An 18,024-nucleotide genomic window follows, 5' to 3' on the forward strand; every position below is an offset into this window, starting at 1 on the left:
AAGAGACTAGAAGATAGACAATTGATGTATGCTCTAGGAAGAGATGTTCCTAATCCCGTATGCACAGTGACAATAGTGGTACTACCCAAAAGCTATATAAGCATGTACTTGACACTCATTTTTAAAAAAATTGTACCTTCAATTAAGCACTCAAGATTGTGTTTATGAGTCCAAGCTAATCTATCTTGGAACCTAATTCACTTGAGTTACAATCTCTTCTCTCTATCATGTATCAGTTCTATGATTTGTGTCCACCATAGCCAACTAGCTCTAGATCCATGTTTCTTGACATGGTATCAGATCCATGGCAAGCTAGTTCTAACGTCATTAGTTAGCTGTATTCTAATGTAAATGAATAGTAGGAGTTGAACCTACGTTAAGGCCCTTTGCCATATCCATATCATAGGTCCATTTCCAACCCATGGATGCAAGACAGGAAGAAGAGATGCAACAGGAACCTGAGAAAAGGTTGCCCCGAGACAACCCTCAGAAATTTTATTTTGTGTTTGTCCATGGTGCTTAGTGCTAGTACAAGGAGGTCAACCTCCTTCGCATGAGCAACCACCACACCACCCCTATTGATCTCACAGCCTCAAGCATTCACCCTACGGATCCCAGCACGGTCTCCTCCTTTGACGATTATAGGTAGTCACTCCTCAATTTCCTCCATTCTCTCCTCTAGAACAAGGGGAAGGATCCTCCCGTTGTGATCCTCATCGGCCATATGTTGGGCGGCAACTCCATTAGCCTTGCCGCGCTGATCGATTTCCAGGAAAATTAGCTGCCCTTGTGTATGTTGACACTAGAATAGCATAGGTGTGCAAAGAGAGAGAAGGGTGTATAGCTCGAAGCTTCCTTCGAAGGGTTTGTGCCTATGCTTACCTTTCATCAGGCGCTTCTCATGGCATTTCTATGGAATGCTCTGCCGCCTTATTTGCAGCCAAGTGGATGCAAAAACTAGACAAAAAGTCACCGATGGAATATATTAGTGAAGTACCCCCCATACCTATGGAAGGACGGGTTGTGGCATGCATAGGGGGCCTAGATCCCAGCTCTTGGTCATTCGGTGGAGTTTATTTGTCTTGATTTTCTGATGAACCAAATGTTTGCAAGTATTGTGGACTTCGGTATGAGCAAGCACACCATCATTAACTGTAAAAGTGATTTGCAAGTTCAATCACTGACAATAGCTTCAAAAATAGATCAGAAGCTCAAATTTTTGCTCTCTTATATGTTTATTGCCAAGTTCAAGTATATGGCTTTCAATCCATGTACAAGAGCACTTGCTTATCGAGCAAGCTTGTCAACTTGTTTAGTGTATGATGAGATTATGGGATTTTTTCATCTCAGTTGTAGAGCCTTCTTCTGTACCCATGAATATAAATGCAACCTGAAAAGTAGTTTAATTTTAAAAAAACTAATAACCCTTATTACTAAGGTTTAAATAAGCCTCTACTAAAATATCCCAAAAATTATGTATTCCAAGTCCATGTATCCTAAAATTTGTGTCAAAAGAGAAGTACCACACATCAACAAAAGGGACAAGGATCACAACAAAGAAAAAGAGCATGAAGACCAAGAAGGAGTCCAAGAAGATCAAAGACACCTAGAAGATCGAGGATATTACCAAAGGTTGCCAAAGAAGCAAAAGATGAAGATATTGTTTCCACTGTTGTTGTTGGCAAAGAATTTCCCATAGTGGATCTCCCGTAGTGGATCTTGTTTCCCATAGTGGATGTAAAAAACCCTGCCAAGATGTAAAGTTTCAAGCCTTAAACTTGACTAGGCTACCAAAGAGCTAGTCTTCTGGGCCATGTCATCATGTAGGGAGGGCAAAAGATAGCAAGGGTAGAGACTCATCATTTGAAGGGGGGTGTTGAGAATAGCAAATTATGCTTGGCCATAGAGGCTAGATGTATGCCCATAGAGGTTGAATCTATAACCTAAAGAGGCTAGAAGATAGACAATTGATGTATGCTCTAGGAAGAGATGTTTAGAATCCCATATGCACAGTGAGAATAGTGGTACTACCCAAAAGCTATATAAGCATGTACTTGACACTCATTTTTTTAAAACTTGTACCTTCAATTTGAGTCACTCAAGATTGTGTTTATGAGTCCAAGCTAATCTGTCCTAGAACCTAATTCACTTGAGTTACAATCTCTTCTCCCTATCATGTATTGGTTCTATGATTTGCATCCACCATAGCCAACTAGCTCTAGTTCTGTGTTTCTTGACATTTTCAAATGGTTGGCATGCTATGACTAGGGTCAACTCCATCTTATCTTTATGAATAGGAACCTTAGTCCTTTGACACTCATCACAATACTTTATAAATTTAGCAACATTAGGAAATAGGGTGGGCCACCACAGTTGAGATTGTAGCCCCTTTCGGGCCATAGTATCTCCGCTGAAGTGTCCTCCAGCAATTCCACCATGCACTTCACTCAATACATTATGCATTTTCATGCTCACATATGCATCTCTACAACAAGCCATCTATCCTAACCTATAGAGTTGGTCGGCGATCAATTGATAGGGTTGAATCTTAAGGATAAGGTGCCTTAGCCTAGCCTTCTCCATTGGTCTCTCTGGTAGTGTATGCTCTAGGATCTGGACTATGTCATTAGCTTAATAAGGTGTCAAGTCAACTCTGAATAAATACTTTTTACTAGACATGATAAAAAGGTGTGCATCATGTAGGTCATCTATAATGCCTTGTCCATAGGCCTCTCCTCTGGGTATGCAGGACATGTGATCTACCATGTAATGTTACTTGCCTTTACATACAACCACAGAAAATTCAAACTCTAAAAGTAGAAGTAACCACATTGAGCTATGCGTCACACAAGGTTTGTTAACAAGATAAAGGAAGGCTTGATGGTCAACAAAGAAGGTAAAGGGTGTAGCCAAAAGATAATGCCAAAATTTATTTATATCAAATGCCATGGCCAAACCCTCCCTCTCTGTTATGGATTAGTTCATCTCTATATCCATGAGTTGTCTGCTAGCAAGCTCACTAGAAAGCAAGGTTATGTTTGCTAAACTAGCACAAAACGGTTCCAACATCAAACTTTGATGCATCAATATGCACATGGAATGTTATGCTCCATTAGTGTGGGGCTCATAAATTTGGTGCAATAGTGAGAGCCTTTTTCAATTCCTCATAAGCGTGTTGGCACTTCTCAATCCACTCAAATATAATCAACAACTTGTAGAGTGGTCTAGCAATCAATGCATAGTTCAGAACGCACCGCCGATAGTACTTTATGTGTCCTAGGAAGCACTGAACTCACTTATAGGTGGGTGGTGGTGGCAAGTCGACAATAACCCTGATCTTAAAGAAGTCAGTGGTGGAAATGCCATTCTTGGATACCACATGCCCTAAGATACGTTTGTGTTTCACCCAGAATTGGCACTTTAGGGGGTTCAAAGAGAGACTATAGAGCCTACATCGTTCAAAGACTCCGTGAAGCTTATCCACCTATTCTTTCCAACTAGAGTGTACACATAGATCATCAACAAATACTTCTAGCTCTTGCCTAAGTATGCCTCTGAAGATGGCGCACATTAAATGTTGAAAGGTAGCAGATGCACTCATAGGCCCAAATGGCATGACTATGTATGCAAATACACCCCACTCTGTGGCGAACGATATCTTATGCCTATCATTGAGGTGTACTTGAACTTGGTTGTAACCTGAGAAGCTTTCCAAGAAACTGTATGCCTCTTTTCCTACTACTCTCTCAAGCATGTGCTCTATGTAAGGCAACAAATAATTATCTCTCTTAGTCCCTATGTTGACTTTCTTGTAGTTTACACACACTCGGATATTCATGTTCTTCTTCAAGACGATCAAAATGGGTGATACCCAATCCATGTGCTCAATCTAGTAGATGAATCCTGCCTTCAATAGCTTATCGATCTCTTCCTTCACGGCATGAGCATGCTTTGGGGATTCATCAGGATGTTATGTGTTACAACCCTCAAAAGGACCAGGAAAACACGTCTATGTACTCTCACAAGAGAGCAATAAGATCATCCTCTTCTTACTCAGTCAAGTCATCAGCTATAGACATGGGTTGAGGCCTCTCCCTTTCCCCTGCTAAGTTGACTTCCTTGACTCTGGCAGGTCCTTCTATTGGTTCACTTATCTGTCCTTGTCTCTTTGTGCCCAATAAGATCACTACCCTATCCCCTTTCTTGAATTTAGTGAAGCGCTTTGGAAGGTCTTAGGGTTTCTTTTACTATTTAACTTTCGATCCTTTTTGTTGTCCTGTCTTTTCCTCCTTCAGCTATATGTGCCTTTGGTGGACCGACAAGTCCCCTTTGGTGCGTCTGATTGTAGGTGGTCAGGTATCTCTAGATCACTCTCAGAGCTTACTTCTAATTTCAGTTGAACTCACAACCCTCGCTAGAGGATGGAGTTTCCCCTAATGATCGCAACTCTAATGTTGAAAGAGAGGTGAGACACTTGGTTGGACTAGCCCTGCTTGCTCATAGTCTATCACACCTAAGTGATCCAGTCAAGTGCAATCACATTCAGTTCTAAAGACTCCTCATTCAATCCTAAATGCATTGGCTCTCTGCGACTTGGATCTAATTTTATTTGTTAGATTGCTCGGTTGTCACAGTGTCACACTCTATCGTCTCGGCCTCTTCTTCACTGCTTTCATTCAAGGAATAGTAGTCCTCGTACTCGTCGTCTGCATTGCTACATTCTAATTGATCATCATCATCTAGGTCTCAATTCTCAACTCTCTTTTCATCTATGATGAGTGCCCGATTGTTCATATGGTTCAAGTCTCATACACTTTAGTCCATTGCCATTTTGATTCACCGATGAGATCATGGAGTGGCTTAAGATTAGTAGCTGGGTGACCAACTAGCTCCCTTGTTAGATACTCAAGAATCCCTTGGAGCTCTTTTAGGTGACCATCTAACTCTATACATGCATGTACATACTATAATACAATGAATGATGATATATCACATCCAATAATCTATACACTCCATAATTGGATAACAATGCTTTCTTCTTATAAATGTCCTCACAAGATCAACAGATGGATGAATTTAGGGTTTAATTTATTGAAATAAAAATGGTATACAAACATTCAACACATGTATTCTGCAAAGGATCTTCACCTTTTGCGCCTTCTATGCAATAACACTTTTCACCTCACTATAAGAAACAAAAGTTACCTTTTAAAGGACTTTAACATTAAGTGTGTCCTTTTAATTTATACTAAGGGGGATTAAGCAAAAAATGAACCCACTAGTAGGAGTACAATCCCAAGAGTTAGACGAGTGCCCAAGACACCAAGAACAAAGACCTAGAGGAGATGCACCCCCCTCAGATCACTAAGGGAAGAAAAAGCTAGCCAAGGTTAGGGATACATCTTTAGCTGCCTTGGTTGACCTCATAGATGCACTAGTGGGTTAGGAGGCAACTATTATGGCAGGCATCAGCTCAAACTTGACCCTGATCTTGACCTTGACCTTAACATGGCAAAGTACTCGTACCACATCCGGGCTTATTACATAGTACGACCAAAATAGACAAGGATAGCGCACCATGGAAAACCAGTAGACGATATCGTATTTGACTTTGAGGAGAAGAGGAGATTGGAAATGATAGCATTGTAGCTCATTGTGAGTTATAGCCATGAGCAAAGGGCTCAGAGATTGTGTTGAGAGAGAGAGCTCAACGAGGTTCACTCAAAAAGCACAAGCATTCTGTCTTTGCTTGGGAGACAAGGAATTGACTTGGTTTACCAGTCTATACAAAAATAAACACAATAACTTCACTCAGTTGAAGGATCTCTTCATCAAGAAATTCTTGAAGGTAGGTTGCTTCGATAACCTCATTGTTAAGCTAATAAATGTTAGTCAAAAAGACAAAGAGGACATACGACACTACGTCACACATGTGAGGAGTCTTTACAAGAGAATTCCTGCCTGAGCAACCCAATGAGAGAGCAGTCTATATCATATTCATTAACGGGATCCACAACGAAGAACTCTATAAGGCCCTAGCAAGGAACTCGAACATGCAAAGGGATGTGCTTGCAAGATTCTTTGAGGAGGCCATACGTACGGGTAGATGACTTGCTCAAGGAGAGAAGCTCTCAAGCTAAACAGCAAGGTAGCAATGCATTTAGGAACGCCGAGAGAGCTCCAGTAACTAATGAATGAGTAGTGAACATAAAAAAGAAAAAAGTGTTGAACTAGCCGAATTGAGCTAGCCAGACTTCAAGAATCAATACGAAAGTTGACCTCACATATAGTGTGTGCACTGTGGAGGGAACCGCCTGCTAGTTGAATGTCCCGATCCCAGATTAAGGCCATGTGTCAATTCTGGAAGATTTGGGCATGACACCATGCATTGTCGATTGCCGAGATGATTTCTTTACCAGCAAACTTACATTCAGCCATACTATTTGTAGACAATCGTATTTTGAAAGGGGAGCTCCTTTTGGCTCTACCTACACCAAACGATTCAAAGCCAACTCCTCTAAGAATAGACATCAACCCAACAGGAACTCCACTAGCTCGACAATTGTACTATCTATCATGCTTGGACTCTTTTCTGTTGAGTCACCTAACAATGATGCCGCACCTATCCCCATAAATGTCATGACACGAGCTCAAACAAAGCAAGCCGATATCTCATTACCTGGACCTAGCAACCTAGATGCATCCTTTATAGGGAAAAAAGAGTCGACAACGACAAAGGAAAAAGAAGACCAGGGTAAAAATAATGCACATTCAAGACCGAGAGTAAGACCATATTAACTAAGGGAAAACTGATCACTAATGCTAAAGCAGATGCATCTGCTCGTAAAATTAGAGAGAAGGGAAGCGCTAAGGTTGGAGAGTACCCTGACCCCAACCAATAGCTAAAGGGTGTGGATAAAGCCAAGGAATGGATAAAAGAAGCACAAACTCACCTTCAAGATACCGAACCTATCATTGAGGATGAGATTTAAAAACTCTCAATCATGAGCCCTCCAATCTCTCCCACATATATGAGAGCAAGAGAGACAGCACCACCATGTGAACATCTACATGGGTAGAATGAGGGGGCTACGACTACACAAATGGCTCAGGACCATTGGCAGCACGGAGCCCATGAAGCTGAGGAGGGAAAGACATATAAAAATTTTCTAAACACACTAATAACAACTCCTATGACATTGCCATTGGGAGAATTTCTTAGGCAAAACTCCGCACTTTGGCAAGAATTGAAGCAATGGGTAGAACACAGTAATAAACATAAACTACAAGACTTCCTAGACCATGATGCCATGACACACATATTAAGCCTAATGTTAAATCCAATGTCCAAGTCCCCACAAGTGAATGCCTTTTAGGAGGGAATTGAGATGCATGCAATCTTACCTGTCATTGCCTTAAGAGATACTACGCGAAAGGGGATAATAGACATAGGAGCAAACGTTAGTGTACTTAGCCATGCAATCTTGCAAGCTTGGGGAAACCCATCGGTGGAAACCGCATGCTTTAATGTCACTCTAGCGAATGGGATGAAGGTTAGACCTTTTGGAGTCTTGAAGGATTGGCCTCTAAAGATAGTGAGAATCCAATTCTTCGCAAAGTTCATAGTTATGAAGGGAGTGGATTATGATATCATGGTAGGCACGCTTGGATGAGGATTGTCAGAGTAGTAGAGGATTGGGATAATGGCCTGATATTCTTGGGCAATAGATTAGAAGTAGTTTGAGTAGAGATGGATACTTGGAAAACCTTACTAGTGGACTTAAATGCCATCTCTACCTTGCTAAAGGGTGACTCAAGGCTTGGAAGCGATTATGGACCTCTAACAAGGTACATTCCTTGCCCTGAGGATGAGCCAGATTGGATGCACATATTGGCAACCATTGATCTCCCATTCTTAGAGGATGAGGATGAATAAAGGCAAACTATAAACTCAACTAGCTACCCTAATAATGCTATTGCTTCTAACGTGATTGTAGTACTCTTGTGCATGATGGCCAAGAGTTCCACTAGCCAACCAACCCCAATCACCTATCACATCCCAACAAATAAATTAGAACTTCACAAAATCCTCTAGTACTTGTCAAGTGAGCTCATGGGTAACCCATCTACTAGTTTAAAGCCCCTCGAAGATCTTATGGAAAGCAATGAGGGGCAATGGACTAAGGTACACAACTTAAACTTGTCATGTAACTAAACTCCCATGACAAGTGTGGTAGAGCTCAAAAGTAGGAACCCTACAAGCAACACACAGTCCCAATGTGAGGATTCTTGCGATGAGTACGAAGATTATTGTTCCATTAGTGATGAGGAGAATGAAGAGGAAGTAGAGACCATACAATATGGCATGGATAGAAGAGTGATTGAGCAAATCAGAGCAAACATTAAACCTTGAGAGATCAACGCATTTCAAGTAAGAAAAGGAGTTGCCAAGGTAGATTGAAATCGACCTTGGCTAGAATGCCTAGAGGTGGTAGACTATGAGCAAGTGAGATTAGTTCATCCTCGCAACACACCATTATCTGAAGTGGAGTTAGCTTCAGAGTTACGAGCACCAGGGGAGACAACCTCTTCTAGTGAGGATGACAAGTACAATTTTGAGTCAAAGGCAAGCTCTGATAGTGACCCCAAAATACCTTGGCCAATGCACTAAGGGGGACCTTCCAGTCCACCTAAGGTGCAGGAGGCTAAAGGAGAAGAAAAAGAAATAGTCAAAGTTGTTAGAAGTTGAACAATAGAAGAATCCCTAGGACCCACCCAAGCGCTTCACGAAGTACAAAAAGGGTGATAGAATAGTGGTGCTAATGGGAGCCAAATGGAAAGGGAAAGCACGTGAACCCATCAAAGGACCAACCAAGGTTAAGGAGGTCAACTTGGTGAGAGAGGAGAACAAGCCTCGACCCATGTACATGGTGGATGACCTAATCGAGGAGGAAGAGAACCATCTCATGAATCTCTTAAGGGAGTTTGTCGATGTGTTTGCATGGTCCTTGGATGAGCTGACAGGAATACATCCGAGCAGTGACTTACAATATTCCCATGACCCTTGAAGCAGTACCAGTCAAGCAATGACCATACATGATGAACACTAAGCATGCACACATAGTAAAGGAGGAGATTGATAAGCTATTAAAGGTTGGATTCATTTACAAAATAGAGCACACATAGTGGGTGTCACCCATAGTCATAGTCATGAAAAAAAATGGGAAGATAAACTATAAGAAGGTCAACATAGCTACCAAGAGAAACAACTATCCATTACCATACACGAAGCACATGCTAGAGAGAATGGCAAGAAAGGAAGCCTACAATTTTTTGGATGGCTTCTCAGGCTATAACCAAGTGCAAGTCCATCTGGATGATAGGCACAAGACGGCATTTGCCACCAATGGGGGGTCTTTGCCTACATAGTCATGCCATTTGGACTGACCAATGCTCCTCCTACCTTCCAACGCTTCATGTGTGCCATCTTCAAGGACATGCTCAGGAAATGGTTGGAAGTATTTATCGAAAAACTGTGCATCCGTGCTAACTAGGAAGAGCACCTAGAAAAGTTGCGAGTAGTTGCCAGTTTTGGGTGAACGTTGTGTTGAGGAATGGGATAACCACAAACTTCTCTAAAGTCAAGGTGATTATAGACCTTCCCCCTCCTACCAATTTCAAGGGAGTTCAATGTTTCTTAGGCCACACAGGATACTACCGGTGGTTTGTACTGAGCTATATGTTGATTGCTAGACCTTTGTACAAGTTATTGATAGTATTTGAGTGGACCAAAGAATGTCGACAATCTTATGAAAGGCTTAAACAAACTCTAACTTCAACTCCTATCATAAGAGCCCCACATTGGTCCATTACCTTCCACGTGCACATTGACACATTAAAATTTATAGGGGCAATGTTGTGTCAACCTAGCGAACATAACCTAGACTATCCATTGAGCTTTGCTAGCATGCAACTCACTAAGACATAAATGAACTACTTCATAATAGAAAGGGAAGGGTTGGCCATGTTGTTCACTATAGAAAAGTTTAGACACTATCTTCTAGCGACACTCTTTACCTTCTTTATGGATCATCAAGCATTGCTTTATCTTGTAAACAAACCTTGTGCATTAGGAAACATTACTGTATGGTTGCTTCTACTTTTGGAATTCAATTTCTTTGTGGTCGTATGCAAGGGCAAACAATATTATATAGTAGATCATATATCCCACATATCCATAGGAGAAGCCATGGGACAGAATCAGTGATGACCTACCAGATCCACATCTTTTTAGAATGTCCAACAAACGAGATTTGTTTAGAGTAGACCTCAGACCATATTGAGTCGATGATATAGTCCGCATCGTAGAGAATAGATTGCCTGAATGACCCATGAAAAAAACTAGGTTAAAGAGACTAATTTTGAACATCCAACCCTATTGGTTGATTGCTCAACAATTATATCGGTTAGGAATGGATGAACTTTTAAGGAGATGTATCTACGAACATAAAATGCATGATGTACTCACGGAAGCACATGGCGGGATTGTTGGAGGGCATTTCAGTGGAGACGCTAAAGCACACAAGGTGCTCTAGTCTCAATTGTGGTGGCCAACACTATTTCGCGATGCAATTAAGTTCATGAAGCATTGTGATGAGTGCCAATGGACCAAAGTTCCTACTCGTAAGGACAAATAGAGTTGACTCGGTGATTGCATGCCAACCATTCGAGAAGTGGGGAATCGAATTCATTGGTCCAATTAGCCCTACAGCACAATACTCCAAGGCCAAGTACATCATTGTTGCCATAGACTACCACAGCAAGTGGGTGGAAGCTTAAGCAACTTGCAAAAATGATGCTAGGACCACGACCAAGTTCCTTTGGAAGCAAGTAATCTCACAATTTGATTACCCAATAGAGTTGGTTTAGTGATCAAGGCACACACTTCATTAATGAAGTGATTGCTCACTTGTCCACAGAAATTCCTTCCACCCTGCTTCATGCAACGACTAGGACAAGAAGCCAGTGGGAGCTTTATGGGCATATAGGATGGCCTATAAAACAATCATAGACAGACTCCATCCAAATTGACCTATGGAACCGAAGCTATTCTATCGATAGAATTCTTTGTTCCAAGCTTCAGAATAGCAGCCCAAGAGCAATGGGAGGGCCAAGAAGCGTGGACAAATCAATTAGTAGAGTTGAAACGTCTATCCGATACTAATTTCATTGCAATCCATGCCCTAATATGTGAAAAGGCACAATGTAAGAGTTGGGTTTGACAAACTTGTCAAACAACGAGACTTTATGCAAGGAGACTTGGTCTTGTTGTACTCTGTCAAGGGACATAAGCAAAAAATGAAGTTTAGGGGATTTGGACCTTTCAAGGTTCACAATATCAATAGAATGAGGAACGTGGAACTTGAAACTCTAGAAGAAGAGGGCATAGGTTTTTTCAATGGAAGTGGCATCAAAAAGTATTACCCTCTATCATATCCACTTCATGAACCTCTGATGATATAACCATTGACAAATGTGAGGGTTGCAACCATCACTAAACTCAAGGAGGCGAATGAGGAAGTAGTAGCATTAGCCTTCTTGCGAATAACCATAACCACCTAAAAGCACCCTTGATGCACTAATTGATGAGGAAGCTGACTCAAATATCTTAACATATGAACACTAGACCGCCAATCCCAATCACAACCAACCAATTCAAAACTTAGCCTATTTGGGAGGCAGTCCTATCTACTTTTGGAAAAATGCAGACTAATGGTTTCTATCGAGACTGAGAGCCTACCCATCGTCTTTTATATGCTGCCTAACAAGCAAAGTGTTGAGATAAGGAATCATTGTTGGGGCATGTATTCAAGAAACAAGCTCATTGTAATGTTGACTACATATTGCAGTAGATCCATCTTGCCATCGGTAATGTTAGAATAGTAATGGCTTTCAGCAAGGACATCATAATTGTCCCAAAGCCTGTAGTGCCAGACAAAGCTAGTGTCAACCCTAAGGAGAGGGGTAGTACATCACAATGTACCCCATAGTAACTTCATAGCCACATCTAGAAACTATACCCAAAGCTACAACCCAAACACTCAAGGGGATCCCTTAAGCATAGACCACAATCTTGCAAATGTCAATCATTGGGAATGCATAGTGTCCGTGCCTCAAATTGTAGGCCTAAACGACAGAGTTCGCCCTCCTATAGTTCACACGTGACTGAGAAGCACTAGGTTCCAAAAGCCCTACTTGCAAGCCCAAGGATACTATGGGGGTAATACCCTACTGTATGTGGTTGCATAAACTCTTAAGTGCTATGTATGATCCTCAATCTCATGCCCCAAAAACCAAGGTTCAAAAACATCAACTAAAACAGGGGACGAGAAAAACCAAAAGGAAGGGTGCTCAATCCTTGAGTCCTCAAATGGTCTATCGACCCAAAGCTCAACTAAGAGTCTACAAGCAACCTCTCATGAGTAAGCTCCTGCTTAATGACCACTGCAAAACACAATGACACGGCATTAATCAAACTCCAAACCTCTCAAATCAAGCTTGCCACACCCACTGAGAATTCTCAAGTGAAAGTACCACACATAAACTTGTCATGTTCAACTAAACCCAAACCACTAGCAGGCCTTAGGCTATCACAACCACGAAGATCCATTCTTGAAGTGGCTTCCAACATGGCCATGGACACGGGGGATGACTTGGTAACATGCATCTCACTACTGGACTCAACTTTCATGTTGTTTGCTGCTAGAAGTTACGAACGTTTGGATCTAGGTCTACTTGATGAACCCATAGCAAGTGAGATACATCCTTAACTGTTGTAGATGAAATGATCAGCAATGAAATTTCATGAGAAAAGGCCTTAAGCCAAAGCTTAATCACCTCCTACAAGAAAAGAAAAATTCCCATGCCACCACAAGAAACTTTCTAAACTCCAAGGACTAGTTGAGTTTGAGTCTAATTTCTTGCACGAGTGGTATAATTTGGGCCTTTCATGGGCTCAAGAAGGTTACCAAATCATGACCAATGCAAAGCAATGATGTGCCATTAAGACTTCCGAGTATGACCGGCGCCCACAAATGGACCGTTATGTGACTCTAGAGTATAACCCCAAGTTCTACAATTGGATCTTGAGAAAGTAAAGCACAACACTTCCAAGGGGGAGGGGTAAAAGTGAAAAATGGATGAAAAATAAAAATAGGAATTGAATTTTAAAGGGAAGAATGAATGTGTAAAAATGTGTGGATTGATTAATGTGAGAATTTTCATTTTGTGGGTTATACCCTTCACCATCAGACACTAATCTTTCTAATCACTTTACCTTCAATGCAAGAGATGCCCTTTTAAAAAAACTAATTGCGGGCTATTGTGTGGCAATAGGAACCTAAGTGACAGGTCAACAGGATAAAGCCAACAACCTCCCCTTCTCGGAGAAGGAGCATAGAAGATATGGATTAGCCCTGGAGATATGAGCATTCAACCAATTAAAATACTGCACCATCCATAATCTGGAAGGAGTGGTGACATCTGAAGAGGTAGTGGCACATATGATAGAACGATGTAATCTTGCCAAGTACATGGAAAAGGTGGGGCAAGACATTGACCATAGTAAATGTAGAGAATTCCTAAGAACTTTTGATGTCCAAAGAAATAGTAGCATGATAACCATCAGGCAAGGAGAGACTTATAGAAGGGTGGAAGTTACCCTTGATCCAAAAATTATGGAGAAGGCCTTGGGATTAGTAGATAAACTAGAGAAGAGGCTAGAGAGTAACATAGCTGGGATGCTAGGAATGGACAAAAAGAATGTCTATGTAAATAATGGGATCAACCTAATTGACATTCCTAGCTCCACCATCCGACTGCAGGCAAAAATGGTCCATACCCTCTTCTCAAGCTAGAGATATAATGCTCTCATGAATAGAATAGGCGTACCATTGCTGGAGAGCCTTGCAGCAAACGCCCTAGATGAGATAAATTGAGACACTTACGTCTGAAAGACAATCTGGGAGTCAGTAAATATACTAGCCATAGCACCAAGGGCAGCAAGAGGGGAGTCTTCAGCTACCATAGTGGAGTCAAAGAGATAACAAATTGCTTCCAAATCTTCAACCATATGCTTTGGAGGAGTACAAACGGCCATGATCTAGGGATCCCTAGGGGAGTCGGAAAGAGAAGTAGTAGAGGAGACCCTAGAGCCATTGCCTATCCAAGAGGAGCATCACTCCCCCACCCTAGCAAGCCCGACTATCTCACTTTCAGTAGGAGAATAGTGGGAGGACAAATTTCACAAGGAGCAACAAGACAAAACAAAAAGAGATGTTAATGAAAAGAAGACCGATCGACCCACTCACAATAGCAAGAAACCTCAAGTGAGAGGAAAGTCAGTGAGAGCAAGTCTTAGAGTTGTCGAGCGCCAGGGGGGAGAAAAAAGATCACTCTTAAAATCCCCATTATAAGAATCTGGTCCACCTCTGAAAAAAAGTGAGTTGCAAAGGGTGGAGGAGGAATTGAAAAGGCTTGAAGAAAAGCACATGAAAAAATAGGAAGAGGAGGAAGAGCGACTAAGGCACCATGAGGAGGAGGAAGAGATAGCCCTTGCCATTCGGAGATCTGCGGAGCAACCCTCTTGATCTTAGGAATTGGTGATGATGATGAGCACAACACGAGATTATATGCCAAGCACAAGAATAATAGTAGAAGAGACAAGACCAAGACTGATGGTGGAAGGCAATGGGTAAAGCCCCCCTACATGGAATCTCACAAGTCCTACCCCGATAATCACCTCAACACAAGGAATTACTAAAGGGGCAGTCAATAAAGGCAAGCAAAGTGTAAGAAATTGCGCTTGCACCTAGCAAAGGAGCCCCCTTGCATGTGGAAAGAGGCCAACAACAGTAGCTCTGATATAGAATCATGCCAAGGGCCAAAGGTACCATGTTTAGAAGTATCAACTACGTCGGTGACTTCAACCATATGCAACACTAAAGATCATGATGAATTGATAAAAAGAGCTCCAAAGCCAAATTGACAAGATGATGAAGGAGAAAAAGACTGCGCTTGCAGAGTTGGAAGAAGAGAATATTGCCTTTGCAGCCTACAAGGTAGAAACAACAAGGATAATGACCATCTTAAATAGGGAGACAATCGCACTAAAAGAGGCCTTGAAGGCAAGGGAAGGAGAAGAGAGCTTAAAGGGTTTGTATGGAAGAAAGAGAGAACCACTTTGTGCTAAAAAACATGTGCAGCTTCAACTCCAAGGAAAATAGGCGCTTAGAGCTGGAAATGGAGGAGTTGAAGAGGCAAAGAGAGGAGGCAAGGAAAGAGCTGTAGGTGACAAAGACCCAAAGAGATGAGAAGACCACAGAGAAGCTAGCTGAGCTACACAACCAACTTCAAGTAGCTCTCCAAGAGCAAGCCATACTGAGGAAACAAGTAGAATGCAAAAATCAGGAGCAGCAACAAATGCACACATTGTGGCAAGAAAGGAGCAGGTGATCACCCCCTTCGCCCAGTACAAAAATCAAGGGCTAGAGCAAATGAAAGAGAAAGTAGAGCAATGGGAAGCTAAGAACAAAGATAGAGTCAAAGACTTAGCTTACAAGCTGGCCCATTTTTAGATTGAATGTCTCCTAGCGGAGAGCAAAGCTACACCTGTTGAGACAAGAATGCTAAAGCAACATCGCACCTTTTTGAACACAATGTTGAATGTCATTCAATCAATGGAGAAGAAACACTAGAAGAAGTAAAAAGAAAACTAGAATTGGTAAGGAGGATGTTGCAACATGGACTCCATGCCAAGATACCCAAGCCCAGCACTAGCTTGGGAGTAGAGGAGCAACAAACCCATCTAATATCAGCTAGCTTAACCTCACAGGAACTCACCTTGCTAAGGTTTGGGGAGCCAGAGTAGCAAGTGCATCCACCTCAACAAGAGCCAATGGAACCGGTCCAAGAAGAATGGCTCAATTTTGAACAAGACAAATAAGAGGAAAAAACAAGTGTTGAAACCGAGCCCCCCTCTGTAGCCACAAACGCAACCAGAAGAGCAAGGGGAGAAAACTATGCCACCTAAACGAATGGTGGAGATGAGGTATAAATGCAAATAATAGGTGGAATTCACCTATAGGAAGCTCCAAGCCAAGACACTGCAAGTTCCACAAGTGGCCATCCCTCAAAGCGAGGAGTGCAATCCTATGGACTAGGGCGGGGCTAAGAACTTGCAATGTGGGAGCAATGGGAAAACTATGGTCATCCTTTCGAGTTCTCCTTCACCTTCTCTCGTACATTAGACATGGTACTATCTCCAAGGGTGGTGGAGGATGTCATTAAGCTTTCAACGAGGCTAGGAAGGAGATGGCTATAGGAACAACGAGACACCCCATGAGGTGGTGGTAGGAACCTGCAGATTACTAGGAAGATAAGGTGGTGGAGGTACCTTAGAGGGTGGAGGGGTATGAGGCTTAGCCTAGGTGGTTCAGAAACATCTGAGGCTCTAAACTTAGAGGCCTGGATGGGCTTTTCTACCACCCTACTACATGAACGAGATGATCCTACCTACATGCCCTACCCGAGGAGGATTAGTGTTGACTTCAACTGGGAGGTGCATGGTAAGTATGACTTCCCTTTGATTTGCAATGTAAATGCCTCAACCCTTGAAGAAAGTCTAATCTTCAATGAAAGGGATCTCCGCCCATCCATAGTAGGTTTCCTCAAAGACTTCTCCTCATGCCCTGATCCCACATTCATCACCACCTATAACTATCTCCCTCTGTTGTGAATATTACTAGAAGAAAAACCTACTACAGAGGAAGAGCGGTTGCCTCCCCTCTTTTTTGATATCAATGCTGGAATAGATAGCTGTGTAATGGTGCGCCTCCTGATGAGAACCACCCTCTTGCTGACATTTTGTATAAACCTATTAGAAAACATGAGTGAGAGTATATTCATTGGGTGTAATCGTCCATTTTTTATGCCTACACCACTCAATTTAAGAGCTAATTTGAAGGGGTATCTGCAAAGTAGGGCCTTCCTAAGCAAAGACCTTAAGTCGCCATGCAACCCAACTCCTACTCATGAATGGGATGCCTCTTAGTGTGCTCCCTTTATAATTCAAAAAAAAGAAGAAGAAAGAAAAAGAACAGAGAAAAGAATATAGAAAAATGAAAAAAAAAGAGAAGGAAAGGAAAAGCAAAAGAAGAAAAAAGAAAAGACAATAAAAAGGAAAAGAACAAGAAGAGAAAGACGTGGAAAGAAAAGGAACACAACAATGAAATTAGCCCATCTGTACTTTATGAGCATCATGAGCACTGCACCTAGGGACCACCCTAGCCCCTTCCCCACATCACAACTTAAAGCACATCAAGGGCAGGACATGATTGATAAACCAGTCTCCCTAAGTCACTCACAACACCTCTATTTATATGAGATGTCCTCAAGTGTGGGACAACATCTTAGGCTTGCCTAAACCCATCTGCCAATTCCACCATCACTTGTATATCACACTGCATGGTAAGGTAGACATGAAGCCCTAGGAAGTGCACTCTTTTTCTTTTTAGAAACATTGTACGCCGCTGTGGCAAACCAACACCTATGGAGGCCTTCTTTGACCAATCATCTATCTTCACCATTGACAACCTCCCAGACTCACTTCCTAGAGCATGCCCAACGTGACTCACCTCCCCAACTACCCAAGAACCATGCCTCATCAACCCTCTACAAGCACAGCCTCTACCATTAGGTGCCATGGGATTGGCACCCAGCTTTGAGGGGGGTAATGTTACACCCTCGAAAGACCAAGACCGAAAAGTTGAAAAATTGGAAATGGAAGACAGTCCCAAGGCGAAGGAAAATGGAGGAGAAAGGCACACTATAAAAAAAAATCTAAAGACATGAAGTGAAGGAAAAGTTTAGATGTAAAAGGAAGCACACAATAATAAGTGCACTGTGATATGCTAGCAAGAGAGGTATCGGGTGCATTGCAATTCATTTTGTAAAAGAGTGTTGAGC

This window comes from Lygodium microphyllum, chromosome 12 (genome assembly GCF_053477565.2).
Source record: "Lygodium microphyllum isolate KBCC chromosome 12, Lygodium_microphyllum_v1.1.10, whole genome shotgun sequence".
NCBI lineage: Eukaryota > Viridiplantae > Streptophyta > Polypodiopsida > Schizaeales > Lygodiaceae > Lygodium > Lygodium microphyllum.